Source organism: Hipposideros armiger, unplaced genomic scaffold (assembly GCF_001890085.2).
Source record: "Hipposideros armiger isolate ML-2016 unplaced genomic scaffold, ASM189008v1 scaffold_38, whole genome shotgun sequence".
Lineage (NCBI taxonomy): Eukaryota > Metazoa > Chordata > Mammalia > Chiroptera > Hipposideridae > Hipposideros > Hipposideros armiger.
Window position 1 is genome coordinate 362623 of NW_017731388.1, and position 15810 is coordinate 378432.

Sequence of the window (15810 nt, forward strand, 5' to 3'; positions counted from 1 at the left end):
GAGTGTGACATGACATAGCAATCAAGGTTCTAAAGAGCCTTTAAACTATCATCCCTATCCACGAGGAAGAGGCACTTACCACCCCTCTGGTGTGTTTGCAGTCTGCTGAAGTTGCTGGTAAAGGTGGTTAGTGGGTGTAATTTTTGTCCTTCTAGCTTTCCAACGTTGGTATTCCAAGCCATCTTTCCAGAATCTTTCCAATAGAAGACATTTCATTAAAACTTATGGAAAGAGGATTTAGTGGGGAGAAACCTGTAATTTAATCAAATGAAAACCTTCTCCCGTTTTAAATTTGGCACACATTTTAGGTACTCATGTGTTATGGGTTATTTTTAGTTATTTTGACCTCTTTTTTTTTTTTTCCCCTATTTTGGCAACCAAGTTGAATTTGGCTGATAGGATGAGAGGGGAAGGGGTACATTAGAAACCCTGTGGGATTGCACAATTCTTTACTGAAATCAGCACATTTTTATTAAGGGGTAGGCATGAAGCTATGAAGCTTCCCATCTGTTAGTTTCTTCAGAGTGCTGACAAGAACATTCTGACTTCCAGCTTGTAAATATGTGTGTGTGTGTGTGTGTGTGTGTGTGTGTGTGTGTGTATATATATATGTGTATATATATATATATATATATATATATATATATATATATATATTTTTTTTTTCTTCTTTTGTCCATTTACTCTGACCAGAGGGCTGTCTTAGTGGTCAGAGACAGACAAAAAAATTATGCTTTAGTTCTCTAATTTGGCATTGTAAGTAATGGAACCATCCAAAATGTCGGTCTTATATTTTTGTCAGCTTGCAAAATACATATAAAACCCACCCAAATGCTACCTACTCCTAGCATTGATCTTGATCGTTTTTTTTTGTTGTTGTTGTTGCTCCTCATATCCCTGTTGCAGGGGAAACCCACACCCTGCTGCAGACAGTCACCCCTGAGCTCTCCAGTAAAGACAGGGGAAAGGGGAGACCTTTGGATCTGTCGCCTGCTTCCTTTCACATGGAAAATGCTTAGCTTCTCTTTCTGGTAATAATGGGTGGGCCAGAGGGTGATGTCCTTTTTGCTTCATTTCAAGGCTATCTTAGTTAACCAACTTTATGTCCTCTCACTCCAGCTCTGCTCGCCTCCTTTCCCCACCCATTTCTGTCCTAGCTTTGTTGATGCCAGCCAGTCTGGCAGGTCTCAAGAAGTCCCCCCAACCTCTCAGAAGAGGTCTCCCTCTTATGTACTCTGGTGAGAGCCTGTGATTCTCCTTCACAGAGTTATGCATGGTTCTAATTGTTTAAGTTGTTTTTTTCCTGCAATTAATTATTTAATATCAGTTATAGACAGAACTCTGAGATGGCCCCCAAGATTCCCACACCCCGGTGTCTAAGTCCCAGATGATCCCCTCCCCTTGAGTGTGGTCACAACCTGTGAAAAGGATAGGACAGCACTCCTAAGTCATGTACCATTACATGGCAAAGGTGAGAGTATCTTGCAGATGTAATTAAGGTCCCTAATCAGTTGGCTTTAAGTTAATTGAAGGGATATTATCCTGGGAGGGCTAAACTTCATCAGGTGAGCCTTTGAGCAGAGGAACTAGGTAGTCCTTGAGTCGGAGACACTTCCTGCTGGCCTGGAAAAAGTAAGCTGACGTGACTCTCACAGCTGCAAGAAACTGCTTTCTGCCAACAAGCAGGGAGCTTGGAGGAGGTCTCACAGCCTCCAAGGAGTTCACAGTCCTGGCCAGCGCCTTGACTGCAGCCTCATGAAGCCCTGAGCGGAAGACCCAGCTAACCCCTGTGATCTCCAGAACTGTGAGATAATAAATGGGCGCTGGTTTAGCCTCTCAGTATGTGGTCATTTGTTATGCAGCAACAGGAAGCCAATACAATATCTCAGAGTCAGTGTTTCCCATTCACCCTGTGTTCAGTGCATAGCACACACAGCATCTAACACTGGAAAGCTTGCTAAGTATTTACCAAAGGACAGACTGGCCTGAGCGAATGGACAGCTTCAATCAATTATGAGTTGCCAAGTGCACATCAAACTATAAAGAGAAATTTCATGAGGATGAAATATAAATCAGCCAGCTTCCATGAGTCTGGCCAGGCATCATGTAAGTCACTCCTCTATTTGATGAGAAGGATCAGGTGGAAACAGAGATGAAAGATCTTTAATAAATCCCCCTCATATTTGTATCTCTTCTTAGGTCCTCAGCTGGATTTTAAATTCTTTTCCAAATCCTTCCTGCATTGACTGAGCCTTTTGAAAAGTAATTTACCCACCCCTTCCTTCCCCTTCATCTCCCCCACCACATCCAGGGGACCACCTGCTCTGCCGCACTGCACTCAGCTGCAGGCCTGGACCATGAATCCTGGGCAAGTTACCCAAGCAAAGCCCAGCAAGGCTCAAGGACAGGCTCGTGATTCAATGAGAAGCAGTGTTTCCCCCTGAATCAGCCCAAGCCCGGCCACATCTGAAGGTTGGTATGGCCACGAGCTTAGCCACGGCCCGGCTGTGTGTGGACACATGGATCGCCTACCGTCTCAGATGAGACAACACGTCTGCTGATTCACTGGCACCTGGGTTCCCTGGCTGGACATCTGGAAAGGGCTTTTTTTTTTTTTTTTGCTAGCTCGAGTTTTATTTATCTAAAGTGATCTTTTTAAAAATCATTTTAGATTTCTTCAAAGTGTCTGGACCTGGTGTGGAATGTGGTTTGTTTTGTCCACATTGCAGCAGACTCTCTGCCATAACGTGCTGAAATGTGGGGGCTGCCATCAATGTACCAGCTGATGCCAACTTTTACGGAGTCTCAGTGTAGCACGGTTGAGGAAAACAGGAGAAAGGAAAGAGCCACTGCACACTGTGGCGCCAGGTAAAGCTTATGCTCAGGTAACCTGAATACACCTCTGTGGAATTCCACAAGTCAAATGCCTGAAGGGTCGATTACCAAAGATCAGAGCACACGCTGAAGTGGAGGGTTTGAAATTGGGTGTATTTGAGATGATAAGAAACAAAACTTAATCTGCTGGGTTTAACAGTTTACTAAAGGTTTCATGTGCATTAGGTCATATGTTCTCACAACACACAATGTGGCAAGGAGCACGTGTAATCTCAGCTCCTTTTTATACAGGAGGGATGAAGGAAGCACCAGAATGCTGTGGAAAAGAGAAATGGATCCAAGTCTGGGATGTGCTGGGGGAAAATAGCCTTTTTAAGCTTCTAATTATTTACCTATAAAAATCAGTTAAGAATTCCTTCTCAACAGGATTATTATTAGGATAATAAGAATGTGTATGTGAACGGACCTGGGCTCTGAGACATAATAAATGCTTAGTTAATTATCTTGAATCTGAAGGCTCAGAGATATTTAGGAATTTGTCAAGGGTGCTTAACTTGTAAGAGAAAGAGCTGGGAATCAGATCTTTGCTTCCCAATTCTTTTACTGGCATCTAGAATTTGACCCATTAAGTGCTTTAAAAACAACAACAACAAAAAAAAAACAAGTCTACCACTGGTATTCATGTTCCCGTTGGACTCTAAGAAGTTTTTGGTTGGCTGTTTCTTTGTGACTGGCTTCCGTCTGTCCAGTTCCCTCCCTAGTCAGCTGACCTTTAATCCCTTTTCCCCAGAAATGTCTTTTTACATGTTCAGGATATATCATTAATTGAAAACAAAAAGCAAGTTCAAAAAGCACACATAATAAGAATGATACTATTATTATCAAAGAAAAATGAGTCAATTTTATATAAAAATGACATAGGATAACTATCAGCACATTAAGGGTCAGCCGAGTGGCGCGTTGGTTAAGAGCTCACTTGGGATGCCAGCTCTGAGCAGCAGGGCCCCATTTTGGATCCCACATGAGAGCCAGTGATGCTGCATCCTCTACAGCTAAGATGGTGAACAACAGCTCGACCTGGAGCAGGGCTGCCATGAGTCGCCAGCGACGGCGTAGGCTGCAGTGAAGCTGCAGTGGGCTGCCATAAGCTACTGTGAGTGGCTGGCAGCCGGCATGAGCGGCCATCCAGTGGCAGGTGACCAATCTGCCTCACCTGGGAACAGCGCAATGATAATACCAACATGGGCCAGTGAAGTGATGTCCTCCACAACTAGACTGAAGAACAAAAGACAGCAACTTGTCTGTTCCCCTTCCTCAATTCCCCAATGTTGTTCTCCTCCCCCAATTCCCCAATAAAACCTTTAAAAAAATACATATATATATCTATATAGATAGATAGATAGATAGATAGATATCAGCATATTAATAGTGGTTGTCTTTGAGCAGTGGGATTAGAAGCAACTTTTATTCTAATTTTTGCCTTCTAGAGTTTCTAAACTCTCTACAAAAAAATATGCATTGCTTTAGTATTAGGAGAAAAAATATTCCCCATTCTCTTTAAACATCTCTGAAATCTCCCTTGAACAAACTTAGATCTTTTGTCTCTGGGTTATAAATTACCAACTGGTAGATCCTTGACATCTACATTCCCTGCATATTTTCCCTCCAACCCCCATCAACTCTGCGTCAGGTTCATTCTTCTATATTAATCCATAGGCTCCAAGCACCTAAAGCTTCTAACAAGCTCAAATCATAGAAACAGCTGTCAGCTCTTCCACTAAATGTGTCAAATCCTTCTCATAATTAAAGTAATAACTCAGATGCTCACCTCTGAATACAAGAAGCCCCAACATGTAAGGTGTAATTCCTAATCAGGCCCCTCAATATTTGCCAGCTCTCTTACATTCATGTCCACTCACAAATTATACACCATGACCTTTTCTCCTCCGAGATTGCAAACTCCCTGAAGGTGGGTATTGATTATTTCCATCTTCTTTAAATTTCAAGAAGACCACATGTTTCTCTCTGAGCATCTAAGTGTGTTTATGAACTGTGAGTAAATTATGCCTTGGCAAATTAGCAGACTGAAGTGTTGAATTTACACACATTCTGACTTGTAAATTTAACCACTATTAACTTTTAATAAAAGTTTTAATTTTTTTTTCCTTTTCAAAATTTCGGATAATATTTCTCACTGAGGACTTCTTTAAGCCAAATTTAACATTTATAGCTCCAACTGTTTTTGGAAGACAGCCAGCCAGACAGTCAAATGCATTAGAGAGAAGGGTTTCTTTTTCTGTGTCATGTTTATTCCCGTCAAAGGCAACTGAAAGATGTTTCTCTCCAAGATTTTAAGAGATCATCTGTCCTGTGTGTGACAGCTTCACATTTGGAAAGAAGTCTACTGTAAAAGAAGGAAAAGAAGAGGTTTAACATGAAATTGCCTGGTTAACACGATGCACAGGGATGGGCAGAGCAGTTGAGACATGGAAGAAAACAGCAGACGCCTTAAGTGTCTGCGAATTTTACAGAGTCATCAATGGCCTCTTAGTAGAGTTAAGATTGAGTAATGCATCTTGAGAAGCCCTTAGACAGAGCTTCTGCCATAGAGAGCCAGCAGGCGGTTTACTCACCGACCCTAAAAATGTATTCCATCTTATAGAAGGGCCCTGTGTAGGTTGCAGGTTAAGTGGGAGGAAAGGTGGCCTTCCTGAGACAAAGTGGAGTAGGTAGTCACCTAAAAAGCATGTCTTAAGGAGACAATGACCTATCAGCCCACAGATCTCCAACTTTCATCATTAGAATCAATTCTTTGGATGAATAAATATTGGCCCAAATTGGCCTTTTAAAATAGGGGCTTGGATACACTCCCAGGTATAATTGTCCTCTGAAACCTTAGTACCAAACATTCATCATGTATACTTCTATTATTCAGTCACCCATCAAGACTCAGAGAACACACAGAATAATCTCTGCTAGAAGCTAGAAGAGTAGAATGTTGTCTGAGATGAAGATGTCAGGCTCAAGAAAAGGCACCAAACAAGGGGAGATCTGGTTGGGGGGTAGAGCAAGAAAGCCTGGAAATATGAGTATGACGCCAAATTGGAAAATACAAAGACAAACCTTGTCTATCTATTTATTTTATCTGGGTGAGTCCCAGAGAGAGGCCAAGTCAAAGGAAATTATGGAAGAAAGAATGAGGAGTTGGGGATACAATTATAGTTGACATTCAATATTACTTTATATTGGTTTCAGGCATACAGCCTACTGGTTAGACATTTACATAATTTACAGAGTGAACCCCCAGTTAGTCTAGTACCCACCTGACACTATATATAGTTGTTACCATATTATTAACTATATCCCCTGTGTTGTACTTTACATCCTCATGACTATTTGTAACTACCAATTTGTACTTCTAAATCCCTTTGCACTTTTCAGCCAGTCCCCAAACCCCCCTTCCATCTGACAATGATAAGTTTGTTCTCTGTATCTGTGAATCTGTTTCAATCTTGTTTGTTCATTTATTTTGTTCCTTAGCTTCCATATTTTCATTCTTACAATTCTTTTAAGTATCTAAATTCTAAAGTAAAATTTTCCATAAAACATTCATGGAAAGATAATGGTCTGCCTGTCTAACCTGTCCAGTAGGACTTACTTAAATTAAACTTACTATGTATGATACGCTGAATGTTTCAGATTATATCAGAAGGTCAAGTGTAACTTACAAAGTCAGAAAGCTTCTTGTTTTTACACAGAACCTTAGCGATGTCTTTCAAAAAAAATAGTTATAGCAAACACATTGGAAACTGTACAAAAACAGTGGATGTGAAAGCTCCATTTTGCTCACTTTTACTCAAGGGTCTGTGTCCTTCAGGCACTAAGATTTGCCCTCATCAATCAGCTATGTAAACCATACCAATAAAAGCTTTTTTCACCAGCAACTTGTTTCAGAACCTCACAAAATAACTCATCTAAATGAGGCTGGAGGACAGCTAAGTGAGTGACTAGTATTTAACACACAGGGAAGAACAGGAAACTATCTTTATGTTTATTATTGGAAGGAGACACTGACAACTTGTGACAAACTACTAAGAAATACTTGAGTCCCAGAAAATGTCACTCACCCATTTGCCTAAATACTGCAGTGAAATTTGGAAGTGTCTCAGTTTAAAAGTGGGGATTGCAAAATATTGCTATAGTGAACACAAAATGAGCTGAAGACAGTCATTTTAATTTTGATATTTAAAAAATGGAAATTACAAGTTTCTGGATAAAAGAAATGAGGCCTCATTTTTATTATGACATAATTTTGCATTTTTCTGTCTGGTCAAATAGAGTACAATTAACAAGATTCTCTTTCAATTTCCACTTAGCTACACTCTCTGAAACCAAGCAGGCAATGAAACCTTTTAATCTGACACATCTTATGAACTTCATGGAAAATTTTTTGTAGAGAAAGATTGCATGCTTTGGACAAGGCCTGTGATTCATGGAACTAAAAAGCATCCTATCCTTTCTTCCCTTCTACAAAACTCCAATGGTTAATAACATCTCAATCACAATATCTCTACCTGTACTAACCAAAAAAAAACAAAACAAAAATTACCTTTCTAGATTTAATGTTTCCATAACTACAGACCTAACCAGATGATCTAGACAAAGTATATAATATCATACTGTTTCTTTTGCATTGATTTTGGTGAAAAAATTGTTCTTGTCAATTTCTATTGCTGATTGAATTGTGTTCCTCTATCCATGAAAAGACAGTTCATTTCCTTTTCAACGTGCTCAGCACTGAACACTTCACTGCACAGTAATAAAGACTGCTGTCAATCGACTGACTATGACATTTCCAGCATGTCAAACAGCCAATTTTTGATTATCCTGGCCATCAGGGAAACATGCATAAATTCAACTGCTAATCATTCCAAATTATACTTTTGCTGAAATTTTTCACCAAGCCTGATGATAACACGTGAAAGTGTTATTTTTTAATTTTTCTTCTTTCATTTATTTTTGAAGATTCACTGTAGACAGTGAAATAACAAACGTATGTAATCTTTTCCATCAGACAAGCAAACAACCGCAGATATCATTGTGCTTGCTTTATCTCATTAACATCATCCCATTAAAATAAGAGCTGAAGGTTACTTGCTTCAGATAGATGCTTACGAGCTAAATAATTTCCTCTGATCACAGGAATTCTGTACAATATCCCCCTTCCATTGTGAACAAGAAAGCAGAGCTTGATCTTTGGCTTTTGAGGTAAACGCAGTGGGAGAAGTTATCCCCAGTGTCTTGGTTGGCACACTGTTCACCAGGTCAGGAATTAAAGATGGCCTGTTCTGCCTACTTGTAATTTTAGAAAGTTTAGTGAAATAAAACTGATTTTTTTTTAGTTCCCTGTTTTCTAATTCCATATATGCTGAATCCTTTAAGACTTCCATCGATTTGTTCACCTACATATTAAAAACCAAGACAAGAGTAGGCCCTCAGCAAATTGTAAGTAAATCATTATCTCTTGTATGTTCTCCTTTTTCTCTTCTCCTCCAAAGCATCATCCTGACTCTCTTTCGTCTTTCCAAAATAACAACCCACAAAGTGACCCTGTTATAAATGGAACCCTAACCATCCTTCAAAGGTGACCTTTCCTTCATTCCATTCCTGGAATTCTGTTAACCACTTAAGGTAATCTGATAAACTATTGTTGTCTATGGTAACACTGGTTTAATAAGTTACTTCTCGTAGATCATACATTTGCCTTCCAATAAAAGCTCTCATTACCTTAAACATTTTCCACATTGTATTTGTGAAGATAGCGAAGGGCTCCCTGAAGTGCAAGAGTTCTTGAGAGTTTTTGATGCCTTCTAAGACCGATAATGGAGATATCTGGGGATTAGGAGAATCTGGACATAGTTAATGAAAATGCTAAACCTGCTATTTTCCTTTGACTTAACTAAGGTCAAAAAGTCACTCAGTGAACTGGGCACATTGTTGGATATAATTGGAGACATATCCTATTTCACCCCCATAGAGTTTTCTTCCACACCTTAACCTTTTATTTTCTCTCTGCTCAAAATCCCTCCTACCATCTATTAGTGCCAAATTTGTTCCTAATTCAATTACTTAAGCTTCCAGAAGAAAACAATAATGTTGGGAACCCAGATCTCTGATTTTTAAGTAGTGAGAGAGCAGAGAAAAACGCATTATTGCAATTGATTTAGCAGACATGGTAATTTCCCCAAAAAGAACTGTGTATTTCAATTTACGTAGTCACGACAGAGGGAAACAAGTTGTTTGAGGAAGGTGATAAGGAAGAAGAGCATTTGTAAAGGCTAATTTTCTAAGATTCTTACTTAATATCATAGCTCACAAGGGCCATGGGACCTAGTAGCATTGGAGGGAAAACACTCATCCCCCAAAGACTTAAATGACAATCAGACGAAAGCTTCTGTAAATATGTGAACTCACTGTGGCGATTTTCCTCAGCCTGCACACTGTTTATTCGTCAGATTCAAAATTTCCTGGCACCGCAGGGAGCTGTCCTTCTAATAAATCTCACAATCCAGAGGGATTTGGTCTGGTGCTCACAGGTTACTGTATTGTGTAGTCCCTAAAAAAGAAACAGCAGGGCATCTAATTCTATATCAGAGGCCCACATTCTCCCATAGGGGCATTATTTTAGAAATTAAAGGTGAAACTGAGAAATCCTACATTGCGCAGGAAATCGCCATCCATGTCAGTGACTCGCTGCAGAGAAAGACATTTAAAGAGAGTGTTTCTAATGTCCTGTTTCCCTCCCTGCAGCATTTCCGTCAGGGATGTAATGCTGCCATCATGCAGGCTATCACCACATATACTTTGAAATCATATCTGGTAACTTAATTTCTGGGGCCACTGAAACCCCTCTCTTAATGCGAACTTCCAAGTTGCAGCTTCAAAAGGACGTGAAAAGCAATCCAAGTCAAGGAAAGCCTCTTGTTTTCACACCCCAAAAGTGCTTTTCCTTCAATTGCTCCAAAGCATTGGACGCACAGGAGTAAATGAAAGCCTTAGGATGGTGATGGAGAATTCAAGGAGATAGGTGGTTAGAGGTCCAGAAAACTATGTCTGTCATTGCCACACTCCAGGGAACAAAATTGCTCACAACACTTCTTTGATTAGACACCTGATCAATGTCCAGGAGATGACCTCAGTGAGGCAGCTCCGTAAATCCGTGCCTCTGGGCTCTCTCTGTACTTGGCACACACAGCTTCTCATAAGAGGAAACCCAGCTGTTTTCACACATGATAACAACCCTAGAAAGGCCTGGCTTTGGAAGAGAAGGCTGGAGCGAAGAGCCAGTGCCTCCACACGGAGGACACCCAGAGCTCTCAGATTCCCCAGATCACTCCTTCTGAGGATAATGAAATCTGGTCTCCATACAATTTCCTCCTGCAGACACATTGCGCTATAAACTGATTTGGCACTGCCTATACAAAAAGCAGAAGTTGAGGTGGGGAAAAAAAAGGTACTGAATATCATGTCTTTTCTTGTGGATTTTTCTCTAAGCAGTGACAGGTTACACCAAGAGTTGCTAACATAAGCAGGAAACACTTCTGATTAATGCTTTAACAGAGGCAGCAAGATCTGACACAGAATTTGTCAGAAAATATAAGAGGGCCTGAAACAAATTATTTATTGCTCCCGAACCCTGTACAGGTCAGCCACAGCAGAATAATAGAGTTTGGCTGTGAAGACAAAAGGAATGAAAAATTCGGAAGAATTTTTTTCCCTACCAGCTGGTAAATATAAAGTAAAAATGACATACTTCCCTTTTCTAGGGTAGAAATATACACAAGGTAAATTCAAGGGCATACATAGACAGTGTGGAGAATTCCTAGTCCTGGCTGAGATGTTCCCAGTTCATACGCCTGCTCTTTCTCCCTTCTGGTGGTCAGGAGAGGGTGGTGAGGGCAGGGTGCATTCACACAGGAGAGAAAATAGCTATCCATGTGATGGATAGATACCAGAGTGCCGTGCACAGCTGCAGTGCCCGAAGACAGAGCCCAATAAGCAGGCAGGGATGGAGACATGGCAAGACCTTACAAACCATGAGTCTGAAAAAAATGAGCCTTAGCCTTGGTCTATTGGGTTGTCAGGAAAGTCATGACGCATTTTTGCAATGAAAAACATAGAAAAAATACGTCATGACTTTTCCGACAACCCAATATTTTCTTAGCCAGTAGTAAATCTGGCATTTAAAAAAAGAGAGAGACTCCAAGAGAGAAGATGAAGTAGATTGTTTGACACACACAAAAAAAGGCTATGAATTCAGGTTGCTTACCTGAAGAGTCAAAACCTGATGGTCCCAGGTTGGCCTAACTGGGATGGCACGTCACTGCCAAGCCCTAGTTATCACTAAAACACAGAAGTTTCACTGCCCTGCCAACAGCCTTGAGCTTCTACCCAAGGTTTCCCTCCTCAGATCTGACCATCCATCTTACCTGGGAATTTCGGAGGTCAGAAGCCTATATGTCCCCTGAGTGGGGCCAGCTCTTTCTCCAGGCTTGGGTGTTGCCCTCCTGTAGTAGTCAGTGCATTTGGCTGTGTCTGGAATACAGAGAGCATTTTCCAGAATAACCATCTCGTGTGTCTGGCTTTCTATAACTATGCTTCATGGGGCTGATGGAATACCCTATTACTTCTCCATTCTATATTTAGAAGAAAAGCTCTGATTCACCCCCACTTTAGTCCTGGGACCCTTCAAAGGAACTGGTTACCTCCCCCAACTTTCCTCTCCAGGCCCTTATGCAAAAGGGGTCCTTAACCTCTTCTACTACAAGGGGGTCGTCTCATTCCTGACACCTTCAATGGTAACCTTGCTATCATGTACACAGCTTTAGGAAGTCCCTGCTTCAAGATTTCCCAAATCCTTCTCTTTTAGTCTTTTTTTCTTTTAGACCTTTTAAGCTTTCATATCACAGAAAACCATGATGAGAAAACCAAATGGAAACGCTTTCCAGAGCAAAATGAATGGAACCATTAAAATAAGATAAGCGACGTAGCATTCAACTGCAGAATTTGGCTGGAGAGACTCTGTTATCTCCACCTTAATACTGCCTATCAACACTGACGCTCACATCCTAGCCTTAATTATTATATAAACATAGCTACACCCAAGCATCTTGGTTCAAAGTCTATTCTGCCTGTTGGCATTGCAAAGGGGTGACAAATCACTCTAAATTCTTTCTAAGATGTCTATAGGGATTTGGGATTGATTAACAACTGCATTTTCAATTTTACTGCAAACCAGGTTTTGAAAACAGTGGAACTTTTGTTTCTAGAAAATAGGCACTTTAAAAAGTGCTGAATGCATATGGAGCATTTTTGAAGACTCACCTCCCCCAGGACTCACATCCTCTGAACAAGTAAATCAGTCTCCGAAACTACCATTTGCTCAGTCATCGTTTCTGACATTTTGATGACAAGGAGGGTATTATCAGATGAAGAGAGTAATGCTCTATTACCCAATTTTTGAGTTATTAGTGTTGGTGATGAACTGCTCATGGCAGGAGTTATCGAGGCTCGCCTATCAAGCCCTGGAATCACACAATGGTGTAATGAGCCCTGACCTCAACTTAAGGTTTAACTTCTACTATTGATATGATACATTGGTCAAATCACTTAAGAGATTTTGCCTATTCGCCAACAAGATGCAGACAAAAATTTTCCCCACTTTCTTACTCTACACAATGTGGAGTTGATAATGCATCTATTCATATAACCATCTGAAATGACCTATGCATAAACATGGTGCTTTGCCTTGATGCCTGCACTACCTGACACCGTCAAAAGATCTGATCAACAGCCATGGTTATGCTCATCCCCATTGACAGTTTAGCTCCTGCCACTCCATTCTTGGCTGACAGTTGCCTTGTCTGACCACTCTGTTCTCTGTCATTTGACACCAACTCAGCCTCCCTCTTCTACTTGCTAATTTTTACCTTTTCCTCATTGTTCCCCCAACCACTCAATGGAGCTTAAGCAATTAGTCAGCCAGACCAGTGCTTCTCAAACTTTAGCACACAAAAGAATGGTAGGGATTTCTTGTTCATACAGATTCCTGGGCCCCACCCTCAGAGTTTCTGATTCAATAGGTCTGGGTAGGGGGCCTGAGTATTTGCATTTCTAACAAGCTCCAGGTGCTGCTGAATGTTTCTAGTCACTTTGAGTAACACCAAGGTACATAGGAGTCCTTCCCTGAGCATGAAACTACTGAGGAATTAGAGAGCAATATGGAGTTTGAGAGGAACCGAGAGAAGGGGGATATAATGTCAACTGAGTAGTATTTGGAGACAAGCGTAGAACAAAAATAAGAAATAAATTTGCTGAGGCTAGTTTTATGTCCCAATATATATATGGTCTATCCTTGAGAATGTTCCATGTACACTAGGAAAGAATGTATAGCCTGATGTTCTAGGATGAAGTGCTCTGTAAATGTCAATTATGTCCATTTCATCTAATGTGTCATGTAGGGCTGATATTTCCTTATTTATTTTCAGTTTGGATGATCTATCCATAGCTGTCAATGATGTATTTAGGTCCCCTACAATTGTCACCCCAATAAACTTTAATAAAACAAAAAGAAAAGCAACATATAGTCCTACTATACAAGTTCAGGGTGATTATAGAACAAACCCTGATGTTCTGCAGTGGTTTTCCCAGCACTGAAATACAGGTTAGTATACGGATCTGAGTATATAATTTGGGAATTACATAGAGGTCCTGATCATTGTTCTGGGTTTTTTGTTTGTTTGTTTGTTTTTTACTGGACTGTTGTGATTCTAGAATGTCCAAGAATGTCACAATAAAGTTATTTTTCCAGGTACTAGCTTCCTAAAAAAGAAATGGACTGGAAAAATACAAAGAGATTCAGAAAAACTTTCTTTTTTCTTTTTTCTTTATTTTTTTGGGGAAATTTTTAGCTATGTATTTTCAGATACTATTTCTTTTTTTTTTTTAATTGGGGAATTGGGGGAAGGAAAGAGCACTGGGAAATTGGGGAAGGGGAACAGACAAGTTGCTGTCGTTTTGTTCTTCAGCCTAGTTGTGGAGGACGTCACTTCACTGGCCCATGTTGGCACCAACACTGCGCTCTTCCTGGTTGAGGCAGATCGGTTGCCAGCCACTGGAAGGCCACCCATGGTGGCCCTTGGCTGCTCACGCTGGCTGCCAGCCACTCACAGTAGCTTTATGGCAACCCACTGCAGCCACACTGCAGCCCATGCCGTCACTGGCAACCCATGGTAGCCCAGCTCCAGGTGGAGCTGTCATCCACCATCCCAGTCGCAGAGGGCACAGCATCACCAGCCCTAACATGGGATCGAAACCGGGGCCCCGCTGCCCAGAGCTAGCACCCCAAGCCAGCTCCCAACCAATGCACCACTCGGCCAGCCCCAGAAAAACTTTCAAAATATAACAGTATCAATAACTAGAAATAGAAGCTTTAAAATTTTTTTTAGACAAAGCTTTAAGCAACTATTATAACCATTCCCCATAAGAGAAAGTAAACTAATGAGATATATGGAAAAACAGATGCTCACAGCAGAAAAATAGAAACTTTAAAAAGGAGCAAATGAAAATTTTAAGCTGAAAAGCATAATATCTGAACTAAGCAATTCACTGGACAGGCTCAGTAATATAATGGAGATGATAGAAGAGTCAGTGAACTCACAGATAAATCAATACAAATTACTCAATTTATCCTAATTACACAAGAACAGAGAGGGAAAAGAAAGCTTTAAAAAATAAACACAGACTCAGGAGTCATTGGGAAAATATCTAACATTTGGAGTCCCAATTAGAAAAGAGAGAGCTATTGGTGCAGGAAAAATAATGAATAAATAATGACTAAAACCTTCCCAAATATGGTGAAAGACATATGTTTACAGATTCAAGAAGCCCAACAAATCCGAAACAGGATAAATTCATAAAAAAATCATAGGATAAATCCATAGAAAATCATTCCCAGACACATCAAATTCAAACTTTTGAAAACCAAAGATAAAGAAAAGAAAATGTAAAAGCAGCCAGAGGCGGGGAAAATGACATATTACATATAGAGAAAACTATTTGAAAGATAGCTTATTTCTTATCTAGACATTTTGGAGGCAAGAAGAGAGTAAGTACAACAACATCTTTATAGTGTTGAAAGAAAAGAATTGTCAACCCTGAAAATATCCTCAGGAATGAAGGCAAATGAGTCCTTCTCAGATGAAAGAAAGCTCAGAATTCATCACCAGCAGACATGTTTAAAAAAATGCTTAAAGAAAGCTTTTCAGGCTGCAGAGAAGTGATAACAGAAGGCAGCTTGGAACTTCAGGAATGAAATAAAAGCATCTTGAATGGTAAATACCTTAGAAAATAGACTATATTTCTTCTCTTAAGGGTTTAAACATGTGTAAGTACTGAAAGCAAAGATTATAACATTATTTAGTGGGTTTTTCAATGTGTGAATATGTAATATATATAAAAACTATAACAAAAGAAAGAGATTAAAAGAATTTATATGGTTGCAGGGCTTCTACATTTTACTCGAAATAGTAAAATATTAGTTCCAAGTAGACTTTGGAAAGTTACATATGTATATTTTAATTCATTGAAAACCACCAAATATAATACAAAATGTTATAGTCAAAAGGCCAATTGATAACTTAAAATGAAATACTAAAAAATACTCATGTAAGCCCAAAAATATCAGGAAGAGGAGAAGAGAGGAAGAGAAAACAGAGGGGATAAACAGCAAACCATCATAGGGTAGACTTAAATTCAACCATATGAATAAATACATTAAGTCTAAATGATTCAAATGCCAATTAAAAGATGCAGATTGTCAGATCAGATAAAAATACGAAAACATTATTCTATCAAAAACATTTTAAATAGAATGGTCCAAATAAGTTAAAAATGAAAGAATGGAATAAGATATAC

The 15810-nt window shown here is 39.8% G+C and overlaps 1 long non-coding RNA gene across 2 annotated transcripts in view; it reads right to left on the reverse strand.

The window, feature by feature from the left end:
- Positions 1-5045: 5045 nt before the first annotated feature.
- LOC109380536 (uncharacterized) overlaps positions 5046-15810 on the reverse strand; it is a 67318-nt gene continuing 56553 nt past the window's right edge. The window contains exons 5-7 of one of the 2 annotated variants that reach the window (XR_002123522.1): positions 11325-11430; positions 9310-9451; positions 5046-5239 (exon numbers count right to left, since the gene is read on the reverse strand). This is a non-coding gene — a long non-coding RNA (uncharacterized LOC109380536). Of the gene's footprint in view, positions 5240-8646; positions 8728-9309; positions 9452-11324; positions 11431-15810 lie in introns of those variants that run through there. The other variant, XR_002123523.1, reaches the window with a different exon arrangement.